A 9696-nucleotide genomic window follows, 5' to 3' on the forward strand; every position below is an offset into this window, starting at 1 on the left:
TATTTTCTGTTGAATAATCTTCCTCCCCCGGCCATTGCGCTCACAACGAAGTAGATCGCGAAAATCGACTAAAATCAAACTCACTCCAGGCTCGTGTCCCTCCCACGCGCAAAATGCCTCGCGTTCGTTCACCTTCGCCATCTCGAATCCATGAATTACGTTATCAAATCTCCACCAAAAAGCCTCCTTGAATCTTCGCTGAGCGCACGAGAAAGAGGATTTGACTCGCTTGAAGTCATATAGACGGAAAATGGATAAAAGAAATAGCAGTATTTCATCGCACGAGATAACCATCCAGGAAAACTGAGATTCAAACTCTTCCTTGATCTTGCTTTCTCTTGCGGTTCAGAATGCAATGTTAAGAATCATTAAGTTTCATCAAAGTAAGTATGTACAATGTTCCCTCAGATACCCCAACACTTTAAACGCTCATTCATTTGAAGTTGCTCTATCCGAAGAGGGATAATTATTATATGGTATTTATCTTCCGACTAGCTTCTTAAAATTAATTAATTCGTATTAGCAACATGATTAATACTAAGTACATTACTCCAAAATTTTCTTTCCACTAAGACGTGCATCAGTGGAATAAAAATATTTTTAAAGTAGGTAAGCATCATGCATAGACTCACATGGTTTGACGCAGATTTATGCTTATTTTTAAACAATCTACCGATATTTTCTAGATTTTTCAGAGAAAATATTATGAATGCTTACTAATATCACAGTATTTTCGATACTTTTAAATTAAATGTGATTACCAGGAATTCTGCAAAAAATTAATATTGTATCTGGCTTCATATTTTTCACGCTCTACGATGCGGAGATATTTCTAATATGCATGCAAACGAGTAGGATCACGTTACGAACCTAGGTATCAATCCATAGAATCCAAAGGTTTCCCATTCAAATGATGAAGTACTTCATTAAAAAATGCAGCAATTCTTTCGTGACAATTCTGCTTGTAATATGTTTTCCCATGCATTAGATCCCTTGATTATATTTCATTGCATCTAGAAGAGAGACGCGTAAGAGGTAATTTTTGGGAATAAATTATGTGCATTCATTAATCTGTATTTTATTCTCTGGTTTTTCTAAGGGTATTTGGCGTCACACTTCACCATATTTAGTCTTATACCAGTGGCGTAGCCAGGAATTTTGTTAGGGGGGGATCCAAATCCAGGGGGAAAATTTTTGAAAAACAGGGTTCTAAGTCAATGGTTTTCTACCATTTTTAACTATTTTCAACAATATTTAAAACTATTTTATTATAATAACAATATTTAAATATAATTTTTTCAATAAATATTTTTTAAATTTATGATTTTTCAATATTTTTTTTATGATGCAAAATAAGTGTGCTTTCATCATTCGGGGGGAGGGGAAGGGTCCGGACCCGCCCTCGCTACGCCACTGGCTGATGCCTTATTTTCTACCCTTTATGTTTTTGAATGGAGTAATATAAAATTTAATGTTTGATAACCAAACCAGACCAAAATGTACTAATTGGGTACTCAGAAACCGTTGGAATAGTAAATAGTCAACGAAATAATAGCCAAAGCAAACATAGATGGGATTCTAACGAAAATTCGAGTAATGATAAAAATGAAAATGGTTAGGTATAGAGTGAAAATAAATAGGAGGAATACATAAATAATGGCTTACAATGATAGAGATGAAGGTTTGATTGACCAAAATTTGATGAGGTGAGAGAACTAATATAAAAGCGTTTCCTAGCGACCAGCTATTGTCGACGCAAAAAGGTAAAACGGAGTAGAATAGCCCAAGCGAAAAGGGAATTCCTCAAAAAATAGTATTCTCTCTCATCTGGTAACGAAACCGTTTAAATAAAGAAGCAAACGATTGACACTTAGCAGCAAGTTTCTTTATGTGAATTAGACTTGAATTATAACAGCACTAGGGAAGTCAGGATGTAGCAGAAGAATGATTAAGTTCGATTGAATCGATCGCTCAAGTAATATGGGAGGCTTAAGAATGGTAGTGGATGAAAGAAACCATTTATTAGAAGAAGGCGGGACAACTCAAACCGCTACATAAAGATACATGATGACGTGGTAAAGGCAATCATTGAAGGACAAGTGGAAGCGAAGAATGGTAAAAGATCAGTTATATGGACCAGTGGCGCAGCGAGAGAGTTTTGGGGGATAAACCCCCCCCCCCCCCCAGAGCTCAGTGAAATTTTAAATTTTAATCAATTTTACTTAATTGTATTGATATTACTATAAGAATAGTGTGATAATTAATAAAATATGCCTCAGATAGCCGTAAATATCACCATTTTGAACCATTTATGTTAAACTTCCGCAATGTATTAATCTCGCACCTACCGCTTATCCTGGTGGGTATTCCATACCTCCACACACTCCGGTAATAGTTGAACCTAAATCCCCCCTCCCCCAGCCTTATTTCCTAGCTGCGCCCCTGATATGTACCGTCTAATATTGGTGTAAAACAGAAGGAGGCTAGGTTGATGTATTAATCTCGCACCTACCGCTTATCCTGGTGGGTATTCCATACCTCCACACACTCCGGTAATAGTTGAACCTATATCCCCCCTCCCTCAGCCTTATTTCCTAGCTGCGCCCCTGATATGTACCGTCTAATATTGGTGTAAAACAGAAGGAGGCTAGGTTGAAATGGTTTGCTCATATGAGAACTGAGCGGAGAGAGCTGCATCAATCCAATCTTGCAATTTTTAGCTGTTTCTAATGATTTGTGGTAGCCTAGTGGGCTGGGCGCTTACCTAGATACTGAAGGTTGCCGGTTTCAAATCCTGGATAAAGCCTCCGGACGCCCCAGAAGAAACCGTGGGAGTGCGAGAGAACCCAGTGAAAAGAGATAATTTTCTTCTAGCCGGAATGAGTACTAATCACACGCTCGTGGTATAGTCTACCTACAGTGAACTCTTCCCTCACCCATCAAAACCAACTTTCGGGTTGAATCAAGTATTTTAGTGAGTGAATCAAATAATCTAATGATGATGAATCCTCTACCAACTAAAAAGCTAATAATAATTATGGAATTTTAATAAAAATTTAGTGCTAAAAACAATTATCTTTACTATGACATTGTGTTGTAAAAAATGGCAGAATGTGAAATTGTCTCATACACAAACGTGATTTACTTGTAGCTCGCTTACACGTATTTTTTACAGGGAAATTTGATGAAGAATATTATTTTTAGCTTTCAATTTTATTCAAATTCCGTAATTTTTTCAGCTATATGTTTGTAAAGAGTTCATCATCGTCTTACTCATTCTCTCAGTGATTCCACACGAAGGTTGGTCCAGATGGGTGATTGAGAATCGGAAGGATTAAACCACGAGAGGGTGAAAATTACACGTTATGGTTTTTTATATTATTACGCAACATTTTTTCGGTTTAATTTTTCCAAAATTTTCTATTCTTCTGGAGTGCTGTCAGTTGCCCTTTATACGCATTCTCTGACTTACCCCCCCACTCTTACGTCTTATTCCCTTTCTTTTTCTTGTCCAACCCTTCTCATTTCCCCTTTCTTTCCCTTCTACACTTTCCCTCCTCCCTCTTAACCCGCTCATCCCTTATCTCCGTCTGCGATACGATTCTGTGATGGAAATGGAGGAAATCAGCGATTCTCCGTTTCCGGACGCATTTTTCCGCGTGGGCGGGACAATAAAAAGAGACACAAAGGAAAAAGTAAAAAAGAACAGAAAGAGAGAGAGAGAGAGCGACTGATGGAAGGAAAGGGGGAAAAGAAAGAGATACAGAGAGAGGCAAGCGAAAAAGTCAACTAAGCCCGGCGGGAAGGATTTGTGAAATTTCAGGAGCATCCGGAAAATTGTCTTCTTTGCAAGCAGGGGCGAGGGAAAGAAGTAGGGAGGAATGAGGTACCTACTCATCCCACCTCCTCCTTCCCAGGCTTTTCCTTTATTCATCCTCCGATCGAGCGATTCTTTACCCCCCTCATTTCTCTCTTTACTTTGATTATGAATGCACAGTATGGATGCACCTTCAATGGATATCCCTTAATAAATTCACTGGAATATGCGTACAGGTTTCTTTATTTTATAACTTTACGTTACAAGGTCTACGATTATGCTTGATGTTCTCTGTTATATTTTTCTCGGCACAGCTGGGTTTTTAGAATTCTCTCCCGCTTGGTTTGCCTTAAAACGAGTTTCGCCGCCTCTTCAGTTGGCGTCTCCAAGTTAAAACAGCTGAAAATCTCGTGTCAAGATGAATGGACGCGGGAAAAATACCGGAAACCAAGCTGAACCGTTTGAGCAGTTCCGCGGAATCCTATACCCTATTAAATATTTTTAAAAATGAGTATGATATTGTAGAATTTTATAATTAAAGAATACATTTTTGCTAGGTTGAAAATTTCTCTTGTACTTGGGTGAATCCAACAGAGTTCTTAAATGGCCGTAAAATTTGGCACCACTTGTCAAAAACAAAAAAGACACTTCACCAGAATGCCCTCCTATGGCAGTTTACGGGAATTAGGTACTCCCATGACAGGGACTACGACAGACACAATCACACACACCTGAATGTATACCTTCACAGGACTGTCGGATCTCGCCAAGGTGACCTTGGGTGGTAACTTGGAACCCTTCATAGAGATGTATGGTCTCTCCTTAGGATGCCAGGTTATTACACACTCACACTTCTGTGGTGATTTACGGAAATGTTACTTCCCCACCACGGACCACCACAGACCATTTACACTACCCAGAAGTATCCTTTGCAGGACTGTAGTGACCTTTCTAAGGTAATCTGGGTTATAACTTGTCTTCCTTTGCAGAGCTGTAGGGACTCTGCTTAAGGATGCCAAGCTTTTCCACAATCACACTCACAAGCACTCAACACAATTACTCAAACAAGCACTAGGGCACGGATTTCTAGTAAACCGCTCAAAGAGAGCGTGGTCAGGATAACACAAACACTTACACGAACGAACGAGGGAGAAAATCTTGTACTTCTTCTTTATAGACATAAAGCAAGATTTTCTCTGATTTCAAAAATGTTGTACATATTTGGCTGACTAGCGCGGAATTTGGATTTTTGGATGAGGGCAACTATACTATTGTCTTCCTTAAAAGCTAACAGTATTTTTTATTTTAAGAACACCCGTTCACAATACACTCGGTTGCAAGGGAAGTTCTGCTCTAATGCTTTGTGTAAGCACAGATCGTAGGCCCTGGTGGGGATTCCCGTCCGTCCTGGCCGGTCGACCCCTGGGTCAAGGGTCAACTATAGCCCGACTCGGCGTGAAACGACCCCTACAAAGATAGGAACAGTCGGGCACACTCGTTTTTAGAATGGGGATGTAATGGCGGCACATTACCCTCACCTTTGGTCTTTTTCCTTGACTCATAATTCGCTTTAAACTCAATCTATCGTATTTACTATTTTAAGGGTATTACAAAATTAACCTTTGCCCAAATTTTCCTGCATCTCAAATTTGAAAAGTATACCCCAGCGCTATCTTAAAGGTAAAAATATTACATTTGAGAGATAAATAAATCACGTCTAAGTCTTTTCTGTAGCACAAACATTTTTTAATATGAAGAATGAATGTAATTTATTTACGTCTGGCCGCGTAAAATGCGGTGATATTAATATAAATCACCGTTGAAAAAATTCCCACGGATTTGATGCCAAACCACGAACTTTCCGCTTTCCAAGTTACTGTGTAAACCAATACGCTATCCTGATTCCTTAATTTTCATGGTATCGTAAGCCATACATGATGAGCCTAAGTTACTGAACGATAAGATATTTGTTAAACCAAAAAAATTAATTTAGAAATTTACTTGACGTTTCCTGGTATATTAACTTGGAAATCCCTTTTTTCGAAAGTCGGAACAATATATAACAGCATGATTTAATTTTTTTTCTGCCTACAGATTTGTTAAAAGTGCTTAATAAGTGTGACATGTAGTATGCGCAGGCTAGATCGTGGATATTAAAAGTGCTTGAACCCCCTATACCGAAACCAAATTACAATAATTGAATAAAATCTATCGAATATTTTTAGCCTAAAATACTTCAATTTACCCTAATATATAGTTTCATGTTTCAATTCTCCAGGCATTATCACACGATACCTTTCCATTCCAAAATTATTATGAGAGATAATTTTGAAATGTTATCTCGAACCAAAAATCTCATCTAGGGTTGCACCGCCCGGGGGGAAATATTATAAGCACTGCTGTAATGCATATCGTATGAAATCCGTTCAAGGGAGCTGGCTTTTTCTCTCCTCCAACTCACTCTAAAAATACAATCCAATTTAAACGACTTTCACAGCAGTATAGGGACACATATAGCGTATGATGTACTTGAAATAATTTAATGATGTCGAGCTTGGAAAAAAATACATTGTGATATCAGTTTCAATGGAAAAATGAAGTTTAAAATAAATCTACATTTGGAAACTGCTTAAAGTTCAGAAAGCTATTTATAACTTGGCATAGTATCTAACAACGATTCTGTCATTTGAAGAAGAATAATTCAGGAATAAAAGTATGATTTAATCAAGGAAAATTCGCGGAATAACCATCGGCTTGCATTTTTCAAGTCTCAAGCAAGTTCCGAAATTCCTCAGAGAAAAAAATCATCTATATGCCCCGTAAATACTAAATTCGCGCCTCAAGCTCTCCGCAGAAAAATAAAATGCCGTTGTAGTTCAAGCGGTAGTACATCAGGTGCGAATTTGGGATATCCGAGTTCGAATCTCTGGCAAGCCAAATGATTTGCCATTAGCGGATATTTCAAGCATTTAGAAAGTGGAAAGATGAGCTATATGTTTTAAAATTTTCATATTATGCATATCACATATATAATATTTTGTTGGAAGGAGACCTATTTGTGAATAAAAATTAACTGCAAAAATCTTAAAATCCACACATCCACGATCCAGACCTCTCATACTCGTTCTTTAAGAATTTTATTGTGGTTTGAAAGGTGCTGCACAATTCAAGAATCCTCGCGTCATTTTTCTCAATGGCTAAGTAAAAGTAGGTTAACCGCGAAAGAATATCATTCCATCAAATTTTAATGTTAAAAACTAAAACACACCTTTAAAAATGTCAGAGACTCAGCTCTTTCATTAAAGTGTTTCCCTCCAGGCAGAAAAGCACTGATTCAGTCTTATTTTTAGAGATGGATTACGTTGTAAGCTTATTATAGTAAAATAATAAGTATATAGTTACCATCGGCATACATTTGCCAAGTCTCTAGCAAGTTTTGAAATTCATCCGAGGAAAAATCATTTATATACCCTGTAAATACCAAATTCACGCCTCATGCACTCCACAGAGGAATAAAATGCCTTTGTAGTTCAAGCAGTTGAACGGTATATGGTTACGCTATATTTAAGTCTTAACGCCACATTGCCGTCGAAAAAAATTGCGAATGATAATCCACCACTAATTGACTTTCTAACCTCCTCAATCCCGTAAAAACATAGATTACCTGAGTTACTGAGGAATAACTGTTATTACCCTTAAAAATTACGTTACAACCTTAATTTTTTCAGACTGCAAAATTAGAAAAATGTCGCTTTACGCAGTCATGCTCACGGATGCAAAATCATATACGCCAAGAATGAAATGCGCCATGAAAAAAAAAGTTTGGCCAAGCAGGAATTCCAAAAAGAAAAAAATTATTGCATTCATTTTTATTTTTCCATTATTCCTCATTCCATTCCATTCTTTCCATTCCTTATTCATTCCATTATTACTTATCCAAAGCTAAGAATTTGTTTTTGATAATATTTGGCTTCATTTATACCAAATAGCACTTAAAAAACCATATATTTAACTCTTAATGCCACATTGTCAACGAAGAAAACTGTGAATCTACCACTAATTGACTTTCTAACCTCCTCAATCCCGTAAAAACAAATATTACCTAAGTTACTGAGATATAGATCCTCAGCTTTCTCTCCTATACCTTAAGTGAATGATCAATCACCATTAATGTTCCTAGGCGAGACAAACCTATTCCTTAGTGTCCCGTCCAAGTTCGAGTACGAGACTCGTAGATATATCCTTCGTCCAATGAAAATGACCACAGGAAGCTACATGCAACCGTGCGATTACATATTCAATTCATGTTTGCACCTTTCTCCAACATGTTCTCGCCCCACCTTTTGAAACTCCTCTCTCCTCATTCATCTTGGGTGACCATGTCGTGCGTCACTGTGAGGTCGGCGGCATGACGTCTTACACGCTAAGGAAGCGAGACAGGAGGGCGGGAAAGGCATGCTCTACGGCAGCATCAGCTCCTGTTTAAAATATATTCTAGATCACATAATAATGAGGAAAGATAATTTGAACGTCGAAAAATCGGTATTGCTACTTGATTCAAAAATCTTGAAAAACTGAAATTATAAAAAAGAGAATAAAAAGCCATGTAACAATACTCATTGTATGGATAAAGGTAAAAAATATTTTTTTAAACCGAATTATAACGTGAGTAAACATGGTGACATTGCTACAGTATGCTGCACCTAAGTCTCTTAGTAACCTCAAATTGTTTGCTGAAATTGAAAGTGAAGTTAAAAAATCGTAAATTAGCGAAATTTTGATCATTTAATACCTTAAAATAACCTAATAGTAATTAGAAATAATAAATGCTCCAATTATGGTTTAAATATTTCTAATAAAAATTTAATGTCATATTATTGATTTTTTAACTTATTTCTAAAACTAAAATTATAAATTTAAAGTAAACAATATACCAGTAGGACAAGTTTTATTCAGAATATTAAATGTTATGCTTGTAATATACCACTATGTAAAATGAGAATGGAACATTCTAATAAGGCTTATGGTTTGAAACGACCACCAAGGCATATTTTATTTTTTTAAATCTTAGTGGTTGAAAAATTAGAAAAATCCCGAAGTACAGCCCGAGGGACTATCTTAAAAGATTTGAACATCAAACCAGGAATATTAATATGAGTTATTCATGTGAGATAAGGTGGAGACACATAAAATAGGAAAATTAGCGAAATTCTGAAAACCATATGGACTAAAGTTATGATGACATTTTTCAAGGATAGTATACTTTAATGCTTTAACAGATACCGAGGTATTTCTTTAATGAATTTTATTGCTTGTTAGTTGATTTCCGCAAATACATTTCGAATACTTCTTGTTGCCTCAGGACATCAGTGGCATCGTGCCACAAGTTGCCCCTAAATATTTTCAGTTCGTCCGCGGGCAAGGTAATCTTGGTGAAAAATAACGCCTGGAGTGGAGACTTTATATCGTGAGTCTCACCGCTCCGTCGAAGAAGAATCGATTAGTTCGACATAACTGAAAGGAAAATAAACGAACTACTAAAGAACAGAAATCAATGAACTGTTGCAGTAACCCACCATAGAGTTGAATAGTATTAGTCAATTAGAATTGTAATACATCCAGCCAATACTGTGTACGTGTGTGCATGAAAAAAATCAGTGGAATGCAAAAAAACTCCTCAATAGAGGAGATAAACATGTTCGCATAGGTACTTTTTTTTTAAAGAAATACAATGGCCGGCTAATGAAAATTACTTAAAAGGGATATTTTAAGAATGAAAATATAAAAGGACGCACAAGAAAAAAGAAAGTGAAAATTTTTAATGATTTCAAAAGCTGATCATCTAATCTCAGTAGGGGCATCAATTGGCATTGTACCAT

This window comes from Ischnura elegans, chromosome 4, assembly GCF_921293095.1.
Source record: "Ischnura elegans chromosome 4, ioIscEleg1.1, whole genome shotgun sequence".
NCBI lineage: Eukaryota > Metazoa > Arthropoda > Insecta > Odonata > Coenagrionidae > Ischnura > Ischnura elegans.